The sequence below is a fragment of the Hemiscyllium ocellatum genome, chromosome 32 (genome assembly GCF_020745735.1).
Source record: "Hemiscyllium ocellatum isolate sHemOce1 chromosome 32, sHemOce1.pat.X.cur, whole genome shotgun sequence".
In the NCBI taxonomy this organism is placed as follows: Eukaryota; Metazoa; Chordata; class Chondrichthyes; order Orectolobiformes; family Hemiscylliidae; genus Hemiscyllium; species Hemiscyllium ocellatum.
Genome location: NC_083432.1, coordinates 27,153,368 through 27,165,868, shown reverse-complemented (window position 1 = coordinate 27,165,868; position 12,501 = coordinate 27,153,368). Strand labels below are relative to the sequence as shown.

Below are 12,501 nucleotides of genomic sequence, written 5' to 3'. Positions count from 1 at the left end.
GGTAACATTATCATCACTGATCACAGTCCAATGTACCTGTTGGTTAAGATTAAGGATGCTACAGTGGGCCCGAGGCACTGGTGAATAGATCCCTTTATCCTTAAGGATATAAGTTTGTGGAGTATTTCTCTGGGGAATTTGGGGCATTCCTAGACATTAACTCATGGCTCGGTTAGTAGCCCATCCGTTCTTTGGGAAACTGCCAAAGCCTGTGCTAGGGGTTAGTTATTTCCTACTCTGCCAGTAGGAAGTGGCAGAAGGGCGAGCAGCAATGTCTCCTTGAAACACGGTTGAAGGCAGACGAGAAGGCTTACTTTGACAGATCCTCATTGGCCAAGCTACAGAGGAATACGGCGCTGCGGTCTGCACTGAATTCTGTGCTCATGCAGACAGCAAAGAAAGAGCTTACTTTCACAAAACAAAGGTTGTATGAGCATGGTGACAAACCGGGCAAGTACGAAATAGCGTCATCTCACAAGGAAAAAAGAGTGTGCCTCAAGCCATTAGGAAGGGACTGGGAACCTAACATGTGATTCAAAAACATTAATGCTGCACTTCAGAGATATACAAATCTGAGGGTTGTGAGGAGGGCGGGCTAAGATGAAATCTTTTTTCAAGGATCTGGACCTTCTGGGCTTGACCCCCGAACAAGAGGATTTCTCAATGCCCTCTTATCAGAGCAAGAGGTGCAGGAGGCTGTGAAGCAGATTCAGAGAGGAAAGGCGCCTGATCCTGATGGACTTCCCAGTGAATTTTATAACAAATTTATAAGCATATTGCCAGGCCCAATGCTCAACATGTTCAGTGACTCGTACAGTCGTGATCATCTCCCACCATTTGTAACAGAGGCCAATATTTCGCTTATTCTTAAAAAGGAGAAAGTCCCAGAGGGCTATTCTTCTTACAGGTCCATTTCACTCTGAAACGTTGACTTTAAAATCCTCTGTAAGACTCTTGCGTTAAGGCTGAAAATTGTCTTATTTTCTATTGTTAAAGAGGACCCGACAGGCTTCATAAAGGGCCGTAGATCCTCCAATAATGTTAGAAGGCTGTTTCATGTAATTCAAACGTGTCAACAACAGTTAATACAGGGATTGGTGATTGCTCTTGATGCAGAGAAGGCAATTGACCCAAGTTGAGTGGCCGTACCTTTTTTATATTCTAGAGTGGTTTGGCTTGGGCGGAGCCTTTATAAGATGGGTAAAGCTTCCCTACAGTGACCCCCTCACTACAGTCATCACCAATGGGGTATGATCAAGCAATTTTAGTATTTTTAGGGGCAGCTGTCGCCTTTTGTCATTGCTTTTTACATCCGTGATTGAACCACTGGCAGAGGCCAATTTTTGGGATTCCAATATATGACCTCTAAAAATGGGATCAAAATTACTTAAGATTTTGTTCTACATGGACAATGTCCCCATTTCTTTAGTTAAATCCAGCAATTTTGGTGCCTCACCTGACACAGTCCATCAGCTTGTTTGGCACCTTTTTGGGGTACAAGATTAATTTTGCAAAATCAGAGGCTATGCTTGTGAGTGGTCTTTTGAAGATGCTAGATCTTGAGGGTGAACCTTGATTTAAGTGGTCTCGGGGGGTTTTGTATATTTGGGCATATTCATCACACCAGGTCTTGTTCAGTTGTTTAAAGCTAAGTTTGTTCAATTATTTGACAAAATCAAAAAAGACCTTCAAAGATGGGAGGTGCTTCCAGTCTCATGGTTAGGTTGGATAGCTTTTATTAAGATGAATATTCTCTCCCGTTTGTTGTACCCTATATGAATGCTCCCCCTGATTTTCAAGAAGCAAATGTTCAGGAGGTTGAATGGCTGGTTCAGCTCTTTTATTTGGATTTGTAAGCGACCCCTTATTAAATTAGCTAAACTTCAATTGCCTCACCCACTGGGGTGAGTGGATCTCCCAGACATTAAAAACTATCAACTAAACTCACTTTATCTTACGTGAGTGACTGGGCTTGTGGGGTCCCTCTTTCAATATAGTTAGATACCAAAACCTCTCAGGCAAAGTGCCCCATTACTAGCTTGCAGTTTTTGGACAAAGTTAAGGAATATATTGCCTTAACCTAATGGTTATCAATACTGTTAAAGCATGGAGGGCAATTTGACAGAGGGAAGGCAGTATTGGCAAAACATCTTTTCTTACACCTACAGCGGGTATGCTGGGTTTTCAACCAGGGATGATGGATTCAGGATTCAAGCAATGGGCAGCTAAGGGTGTGACTTGCATGGGTGATTTATTTGAGGGAGACACAATGACGTCTTTTGATCAGTTAGCACGGAAATACAAGCTGTCTAGCAGGGACCTCTTTCGTTTATTTCAAGTTCGGGATTTTATTCAAAAAAAAAGGTGACACCTTTGACAGATCTCTACAAATCTGACATAGAGAGGAGGATGCTCAGTGCTAAGAGTACACTTTCTGTCAGCACTTACTGGGCGGCACGGTGGCACAGTGGTTAGCACTGCTGACTCACAGCGCCAGGGACCTGGGTTCAATTCCCGACTCAGGCAACAGACTGTGTGGAGTTTGCACGTTCTCCCCGTGTCTGCGTGGGTTTCCTCCGGGTGCTCCGGTTTCCTCCCACAGTCCAAAGATGTGCGGGTCAGGTGAATTGGCCATGCTAAATTGCCCGTAGTATTAGGTAAGGGGTAAATGTAGGGGTATGGGTGGGTTGCGCTTCGGCGGGTCGGTGTGGACTTGTTGGGCCGAAGGGCCTGTTTCCACACTGTAAGTAATCTAAGTAAAATTAATATCATCAACTGGGGCAGCCCCTCAGATGAGTTCAATCAACTTTGCAGGGTGTGGGAGAGAGAGCTAGATGTTGAGGTCTCCTCAGAGACATGGGAAGATACAGTATTTGGGAAAACGCAGGAAAGATATCAATTTGCAATAGGACCCATGCTTTACAGCTAAAGATTCTCCACAGGATCCACTTGGCTCCAGATCATTTGTCAAAATTTAAACCAGGGATATCTCCAACATGTCCCAAGTGTAATGTTAATATGGGCACTCTTACCCATTGCCTCTGGTCCTGTGGCAGACTTCAAACATACTGGAGCGCTGTGGCAGGTGCAATGGAGGGGATTTTGGGTGTAAGGGTGGAGAAGGACTTGATCTCTCTTCTTCTTGGCCAGCCCAGTGTGTCCGGGTAGATGCACATAAAAAAGACTTTTCAACATCTTCACTTTCTGCGCAAGAAAGAATATTTTTTTAGGTTGAGTGTCCGAATATCCCCCAGGCCTGTCAGGTTAGTGTAAGATTGTTATGAAGTATATCCCCTTGGATTTTCTTACAAGTATAGTACACCAGATAACTGAGAATTTCTAGAAGACACAGTACTCTTTTTGGAATACCTGGACATAGATTTGTCTGCCACATTAATAAGGGCTTTTATATAACTGTAGCGATTGTACTTTCCAGGTCCAATATTCAGAGAGAGGGAACTGCGAACGTATGAATTTGTGAACATTAATGCTCTTGTTATTTGAGAGTTAGTGCTTTGTTTTGCTGAGCTGTATTATTATTTATTAGTTTGGTCATGATTTGGAGATGCCGGTGTTGGCCTGGGATGTACAAAGTTAAAAATCACACAACACCAGGTTATAGTCTAACAGGTTTAATTGGAAGCACACTAGCTTTCGGAGCAACACTCCTTCATCAGGTGAAACTGGTATTAGTTTGGTGTTAGTTATTATTTATTTAGTTAAGTAGTTGGTTGGGTTTTAAAAAATATATTTTTATATATAATTATACATTTGTACATGAGGGTGGTTTGGATTTTTTTAAAAAATTGTGATCTTTCTTTGTATTGTTTTGAATAGTATTGTTTTGTATTGTTGTAACATTTAAAAATCTATTTTTCAATAAAAATATATTTTTAAAAAGGCACTCACACTGATCTTACTGTTTCAAGTAATACAGAACCAATTCAGTTTGGGCATAAGTGTCATTGCGTAGGGCCTTCAATGGTCCTAGAATCATAAAATCCCTACAGTGTGGAAGCAGGCTCTTTGGCCTATCAAAGTCCATACTGACCCTCTGAAAAGCATCCCACTCAGATCCACCCACCTACCTTATCCCTGTTCCCCTGCATTTCCCATACTCCACATCTTTGGACTTTTGCAGAAAATGAGCACCCGGAAGAAGCTCATACAGCCACAGGAAGAATGTAAAAACCCCACACAGACAATCACCCAAAGGTGGGATCGATCCCGGGTCCCTGGCTGTGTGAGGCAGTAGTGCTAACCACCAATCTTGGTACGCTATCCTTTGCCGGTGATGATCAATATAGGCATTATGAGATGTTAAAGATATTTCCTTCTTTGTTATGTCTGATCTTAATTAACAAAACAAATCCTTCTCCATGAAAGAGCCTGGCACAACTGGAAAGGATTTGCTGGGAAGCATTCTTACTGCCAGACTGTTCTGTCAAAGTTGTCGACAATTGGTCCAGACACTACTTTAAATTCTCTTTTGTGAGAATCATCAAAGTGAGACAAGACAAAGACTTTTTGTTTTCAAAAGGAGTGACTTGTAACTAGGTCTGAAGGGAAATGTTAGTCTTTTGGATGTTTTCCATCACCGATTATTTTCTGTGATGCTTCTTAGTTATGTTAATTTCACAAACCAATTTTCTCTGAGCAAATCTGAGTGTTGAATAGTTTTCAGTCTTGGATTCAAAAAGCCTATATTTTGCTTAATTGCAAGCTAAAGTGTTGAACATTGGCTTTTACATACCACATTGTGCCATTTGATGCCTTATTGAGTGAGATTGGTCTCAATCACTTTTAAATTTCTTGCCTGCACAAAGCCTAGGTGTTAACTTCTCTCCCTCAGACCAATTTATAAACAGTTTTAGCAAGCCATACACTGACTAATCCTTCAATAACATCAAGAAATCCACAGAATTACTCTAACACCTGACAGTGGTGGAATGTGTGCATTGTACTGAGATATATAAATAAAAGCTCTATAAGCTAATTCAGGACAAACCAAAGATTGCTGTCCTTGTAGCTCACTTTAGATTTGCATTATCAATTCAGCGCAGTGGAGGAGAGCAAAGATTACACTGTAGGGACTCAGTGGGCTGAATGACCTACTCTGGTGTCATCATAATATTGACATTGACAATGTGTTAAAATTTATTGCTGGGAGCACATTATACATAATGTTTGTTGCTTGCTTCCAACTCCTCTTTTCATAATGTTCTCTCTCGCACCCCCTGTCACTTGCTGCCCAATTCAAACAAACTGTCAGTTTGTACGAAAAGTGTAATCTAGTTCACAGGCAATGACGTTTTTTTCTGTGGATTTCAGAGCTGAGTTGGTCTACTTTGAAAAATGCTGAGTCAAAGGATAAAGAATGAAACTGCATTTCAAAAGTTTGTCACATTGTCAGAATGCTTCACAAAGCAAGTATTTATCTTAAAGTCAATACTGTTTTAATGCAGCAGGAGCCACAAATAACTAAGTGAGTTAGTGACCAATTAATCTCTTTTTGATATGCAAATTGAGGGAGGAGTACTGGTCAAGGCATTTGGAAAATTCTCATGTTCGTCATTGAGAAGTGGTTTGGCGACTTCTACGAACATCTGAATCACCCAAATTGTCAGATATGATGTTCTGGATCCTATAGGATCGGATAGGATAAGACTTCTGGACTATGACTTATCACCAGAATCACATTGTTGAGTTGTTTACTTATTCAGTTAAGGTTAATATCACTTGCCAAGTTATGGTTTTTTATCGCAATTATTATGCTCTGGGAAATTCCCTTCCCATTGATTATCTGTGAATCTTCTTCCAAGTATTTCAATGCTCCAAGCAGCCAGCATTAGAGGTGTAATGGACAGCGAAGAAGGTTACCTCAGATTACAACACGATCTTGATCAGATGGGCCAATGGGCTGAGAAGTGGCAGATGGAGTTTAATTTAGATAAATGCGAGGTGCTGCATTTTGGGAAAGCAAATCTTAGTAGGACTTATACATTTAATGGTAAGGTCCTCGGGAGTGCTGCTGAGCAAAGAGACCTTGGAGTGCAGGTTCAAAGCTCCTTGAAAGTGGAGTTGCAGGTAGATAGGATAGTGAAGAAAGCGTTTGGTATATTTTCCTTTATTGGTCGGAATATTGAGTACAGGAGTTGGGAAGTCATGTTGCGGCTGGACAGGACATTGGTTAAACACAGTAGTTAAAAATACACAAAAGAAAGAGGAATTTAGAATAACTTAACTCTACTGGAAAATCTAACACAGTTCTAGATACAGTAATTATTGCTAATTATCTGTTCCAGTATGGTAACATTCTATAAAGACACCCCTTTGCAAAAATGAAAATTCAGACACAGATCCTCACATGCAGTTCTCCAATACAGGAAGAAAAAAAATCAAGAGAAAATTCAGAGAAAGTAGCAGCCAGGAGACATTCACCGAAGCTTCTACCTCTGTTGAGACCCCAATAGCTTTTAATGCTCCTCAAAAATCCTAATCTGTGAGAGCTGGTCACACTCATTCAGACAACTTTATAAAAACCCAAAATCTCCCACCCTCGCACGCTGTTTACTCAAGTCGTCTTCAGTAGCCAGCTTGGTACCTCTGCCTTACAACCTCTCTTCATAAAGGACAAAATAGATCTTCAAGTGACAGCATCGCCACATCAGCTACAGAAGGTGTGGGTAATTCTGTAGGGAAATCCATGTCATCTATCTTATGGTTTAAAACCATGAGAACATGAGATGTAGGAGCAAAAGCAGGTAATTCAGCTTGATGAGTCTGCTTCACCCATGATTGTCTAACTGACAATTGTCTAAATTTTGTTTACCTCAGCCTTGAATACATTTAACAACCCTGTGGGAAAGGTTTCCACAGATTCACTACCATCTGAAAAAAGAAACTTGGGGGATCCCTTACTTTAAAATGATGCTTTCTGATTGATTGATTTGATTTGATTTATTGTCACATGTACCTAAGGACAGTGTAAAGCTTTGTTTACTACCATTACAGGCAGATCAAAGCAAGCAAGGGCATACAGATCATAGGGTGAGAAAATCTTGGACAGAGTGAGGCGTACAGGTTACATTGCACAGGACGTGTGTGAGGCAAGAACAGCATTAACAGGGTTGATGATATTTGAAGTTAGAGAGTGCATTCATTAGTCTAATTTTGGCAAGGAAAAAGCTGTTCCAGAACCTGCTGATGCGTGTGTTCAAGCTTCTGTATCTTCTGCCTGATGGAAGAGGTTGTAGGAAAGCATTACCCGAGTGGGATGGGTCTTTGGTGATGTTGGCAGCCTTTCCACAGCAACGAGAGGTATAAATGGAATCCATGGATGAAGGTTGAATTTTGTGATGGCCTGGGCTGTGCACACCACCTTCTATAGTTTCTTACGGTTCTGGGCAGAACAGTTGCCATACCACACTATTGTACACCTGGACAGTATTCCTTCCATGGTGCATCTGTAAAAGTTGGTGAAAGTCCTTTTGGACATGCCAAATTTCCTGAACTGCCTGAGGATGAAGAGGTGTTTTTGTGCCTTTTTGGCCAAGGCATCTACATGGGAAGTCTAGGACAGGTTGTCGGTTATCGTCACTCAGAGGAACTTGACGGTCTCAACCTCCATTCCATTGATGTAGATGGGGAGGGTGTTCTCCTCTTTCCTTTCTGAAGTCAATGCTCAGTTTATTTTGCTGACATTGAGAGAGAGATTGTTATCATTGCACCTGGTCACCAAGCCCTCTATCTCCTCAATCCTGGATTCACCCCTAAAGGGAAACAATCTCTCAGCACCTACCGTGTCAAGCCCTATTATTTCAATAAGGTCTCCTCTAGTTTTTCTAAACTCTAATGACTACAGATCCAACTCACTCAATTTCTCCTCACAAGAAAATCAATCCTACCCAGGATCAACCTAATGAACCTTCTCTGGACTGCCTCCAATGCCAGTATATCTTTTCTTAGATAATGGACCAAAACCATTCACATATTTTACGTGTAATACTGACAGAATATGGCAGGAAAGGACAAAAGGATTGCAAAGTTTTAGTTCAGAAGGGGTTCATGGACAACTTTGTCATGAAGACCAAATACATCCAATATCCTCTGCTGCTTCCTCAAATCCCCTTTCTGCATTGAGTCAGGCATCTCACCCCCTTCCACAAGCTCTAATCTTATCTTTCTCACATGTTTGCCCATATCTTCCTTTAAGTAGTCTCCAGCTTATCAATGGAGGGAGGCAGGAACTGATAAACTGTCATGCGAAAGGTGTTTGAAGCCCTGCTGAGGAGCTTACAACTGGGCACTTAGAAAAGTTCCAGTTAATCATGAAGTGTCAGTGTGGGGACTTTGAAACAGAAATTAAGTTTAACCAATTTAAGGGAGTTTTTTGAAAGAATAACATGTAGTATGGATAAGGGGAAGTCTGTTTATGCATTGTACTTGGACCATATAGAAAGTATCTAAAAAGGAGTCACATAAGAGAACTGTTGTGGAAGGTAGGAGCTCATAGCATAGTGGGTAACATACTGGCATGGAAAGGAGATTGTGTGGCTGATCAAAGACAGAGTTTTCATAAATGAGTCATTTTTTTATTGGCCGGTATGATGTGAGGATTTCCACAGGGGTCTGTACTGGGGACTAAAATCTTACAATTTATATCAATTACTCAGATGAGGGGAGTGAAGGCACGATAGCTAAGTTTGCAGATGATACAAACATAGTTCGGGAAGTATTTTGTAAAGAAGATATAACAAAGTTGCATAGGTAGGTCAAGGGAACGGACAAAATTCTGGCAGGTGGAGTGTGATGCATGAGAATATGAAATTGTTTACTTTGGCAGAAAGAATAAAAAGCAGAGAGAGATCTGGGCATTATAGAGCAGTTATAATAAGGGACTTCAATTACCTAAGCATGGACTAGGAAACTGGTGGTGTAAGGGGGCAGTGAAGAGCAGGTTCCAAGGTTGTGGTCAGAAGAATTTCATTTAGCAGTATGTATCCAATCCAACAAGGAAGGATCCATTTTTGGACATGGTCCTTGGAACTGGGATGAGTCAAGTGGATCAAGTGTATCTGGGAGACAGTGATCATTGTATCATAAGTTTCAGGATGATGGTGGAGAATGATATACATCAATCCAGAGTAAGAAAAATCAATTGGTAGAGAGTGACTTCAACAGGGCAAGAATTGAGCTGGGTAGGATTGACTGGAACAAGTGGTTGGCAAGAAAACAAGAGCTACACAATGATTTACGTTCTAAGTGGAGATTGTTTAGGCACAGTCAAGGTACATTCCCTCATATAGAAAAGATAAGACAAACAAATCTACTTTTCTCTGGATGGCAAAGGAGGCAGAAATTAGCATAAGAAAGAAAAAAGTATGCTAGTGACAGATGCAACACAGAAAATATCCTTAAGAGCCAAGAGGAATATGGAAGGTTTAAAGAGCACATGAAAAAGCAAATAAGAGGAGCAAAGAGGAATTGTGACAAAATACTAGCAGCTAACATAAAAGGGGATCTCAAAGTCTTCTGTAGGCATGTAAATAGTAAAAGCATGATTAAAGGAGGAGTACGGCTGCTTAGAGACCAAAAGGGCATTTAGACTTGGAAGCAGGGGAAATGACTGAAGTGTTAAATAAATACTTTGCATCTGTCTTTACAGAAGAGAATAATTCTGCCCAGGTCATGGTGATAGGGGAGGAAAACTAGAAGGGTCCCTAGAAGGGTTCAATATTAATCAGGAAGAAGTCTTGGATAAATTGTTGGTGCTTAAAGTTGACAGGGCACTGGAACCAAATGAGATGCATTCAAGGATTTTGAAGGAAGTGAGGACAGGAATGTTGGTGGCACTGACCATAATCTTTTTGGTCTTCTGTTCTTTTGGTCTTCACTGGACTCAGGGGAGTGGACGGCAGCCCGGGGAATTGCAAACATGACAGCCTTGTTCAAGAATGATCATGGCTCAGTGGTTCGTAATGCTGTCTCATAGTGCCAGGATCAGGGTTCAATTCCACCCTTGGGCAACTACCTGTGTGGAGTTTGCACATTATCCCCTATCTGGGTGGCTTTCTTCTGGATGCTCCAGTTTCCTCCCACAGTCTGAAGATGTGTAGGTTAGGTAGATAAGCCATGCTAAATTGCCCGAAGTGCCCAAGGATGTGCTGGTTAGGTGGATTAGCCATGGGAAATGCAGAGTTACAGGGATAAAGTAGGGGTCTGGGTGGGATGCTCTTTGGAGGGTCAGTGTCATCTTGATGGGCTGAATGACTTGCTTCCATACTGTTGAGGTTCTAAAATCCCAGTAATTTGAACATTAGTGTTACATCCCTGTGTGGGATAGCCTTTGCCAATATGAGCATTCATATGTTGGACATTCACAAATTGGTGAGCCCCTGTATTTGGGATTTACCTAATAGTCACATGGAAAATGGTGGGTTGATTAGAAAGAGGCAGCATGAATTTCTAAAGGGAAATTGTGTTAAATTAATTTGCTGGAATTTTTGAAGAGGACCAATGAGAATAACATTGTTGAAGTGATATACATGGATTTCCAGAAGACCTTTAAAGGCCATACAACAGATTGTGAGGAATGCTATAGCTCATGTTAATAAAGGAACAATAACAATGTGAATGCAAAGTTGTTGAGTGTTAGGAAACAGGCAGTAATAGTAAATGGAAATTATTCAGGCTGGATGAAGATTTGTAGTAGAGTTCTGCTGTGGTCGCTATGGCGACTCTTGCTTTTCTGGATATAAATTAGTGATTTAAATCTTGGTGTCGAGGGGATAATTTCTACACTGAAAGATGACATAAAGCTTAGAAAAATTGCAATCTGTGAGGAGAACTTCAAAAGGACATTGATCAGTTGGTGGAGTCATTGGATAGGTGGCAGATGAGGTTCAACATGAAGAAGCATGAAGTGATGCATTTTGCCAAAAAGAATATTGAAAGACAATATGAAATAGCGGGTACAATTCTAAAGGGCTGCAGGAGTAGAGGAATATAGATGTTTACATGCACAGACTACTAGAGCTGGTAAGACAGGCAGCGATGGCAGTTAATAAAAAGTACAGTGTCCTTGGCTTTATTAATACTGGCACAGAGTACAAGAACAAGGAAGTGATTTTGGCCTTGCATAAAAAACTTGTTAGACATCGGGTGGAGCACTGTGTGCAATTCTGCCACATTATAGGAAAGATATGAGTGCACTAGAGGGAATGCAGAAGCAATTTATGAGAATCATGACAGGAATGAGAAACTTCAGTTCTGAGGATTGCCTGAAGAAATTGGGACCTTTGGCCTTGGAGAAAAGAAGGCTAAGTTAAGATCCAAGAGAGGCTTTCTAAATCATGAGCAGGCAGGATAGAGTAATTGGAGAGATGCTGATCCCCTGCCAAGGAACAAGAATAGATTTTTGGGCATAGCTTTGAAGTGATATGGAAAAGAAGCAAGTGTGATGTGAGAAAAATATTACTCACACATCAACCAGTTATGATACTGTCTGGAAATGTAATGGAGACAGATTCACTTGAGGCATTCAAGAGGGCATTGGATGAGTATTTGGATAGAAATAGCGTGCAAAAGTATCGGGAGGAAAGAGATCAGGAGCAGGTAATATTGTTTATTGGATAAGCCAGTACAGACACAATGAACCAAATCGCCTCCTTCTGCACTGTAATAATTCTGTCCTCAAGTACATGAGTCACAAAACATTAGTATGCAGGTGCGGCAAGACATTTATGAAGTGTTTTTCCTTAGTACAAGAACTATTGAACAAAAAAGTAAATTACCTTATACAGGACATTGATGAGACCACATGTCAAACACGTTCTTATCTTATTTAAGGATGAATATGAATGTACTGGAGGTGATTCAGAGGAGGTTTCCTGGATACACATTTGGAATGAGAGGTTTTCTTATGAGGAAAGTTTGACAGATTTTTTTTTAAGTAGAGTTTATTCAATGTTATGAACAGTCTTGGTAAGCTGAATGTGGGAAGGATGAATCTTCTTGTGGGTGAGTTCAGAAACCAGAGGACACTGTTTTAAAATTAGGGGTCACAATTTTAGGACAGAGATGAATAATGAATGAAGTGCTTTGACAGAAATGTGCACACTCCCCTCCACTAAATCAGAGATTATAGAGCTTACAGCGACCAAAACAAAAGCTATTGCACAGCTAAATTTCTCAGCTCTATTGTCTTTTTCTAAATGTATTTAGATATTTTGGTTTGGTCCATTAGCAATTAGATATAATCTTATACTTCATCCTCGATCTACATGTGCACAGAAATGATCACATCCTCACATCTAAGTATCCATGTCACACATAAAGCTCCACTATATTGGTAACAAATTCAGAAGTACTTCCTAAAATAACCAGCAAACCAATCAGTCTTTGATTTCCTTTAATTACTGAGATGGAATAAATTTTAATCATACACTGTATTTATTTAACTTTAGAACTGCCAGTCAACAACATGACCATTGCTGAGAC

The 12,501-nt window shown here is 40.7% G+C and overlaps 1 long non-coding RNA gene across 1 annotated transcript in view; it reads right to left on the bottom strand.

Moving 5' to 3' along the window:
• The window catches only part of LOC132830971 (uncharacterized), a 166,156-nt gene that overhangs the window by 121,067 nt on the left and 32,588 nt on the right, over window positions 1-12,501 (bottom strand). The window lies entirely within an intron of this gene.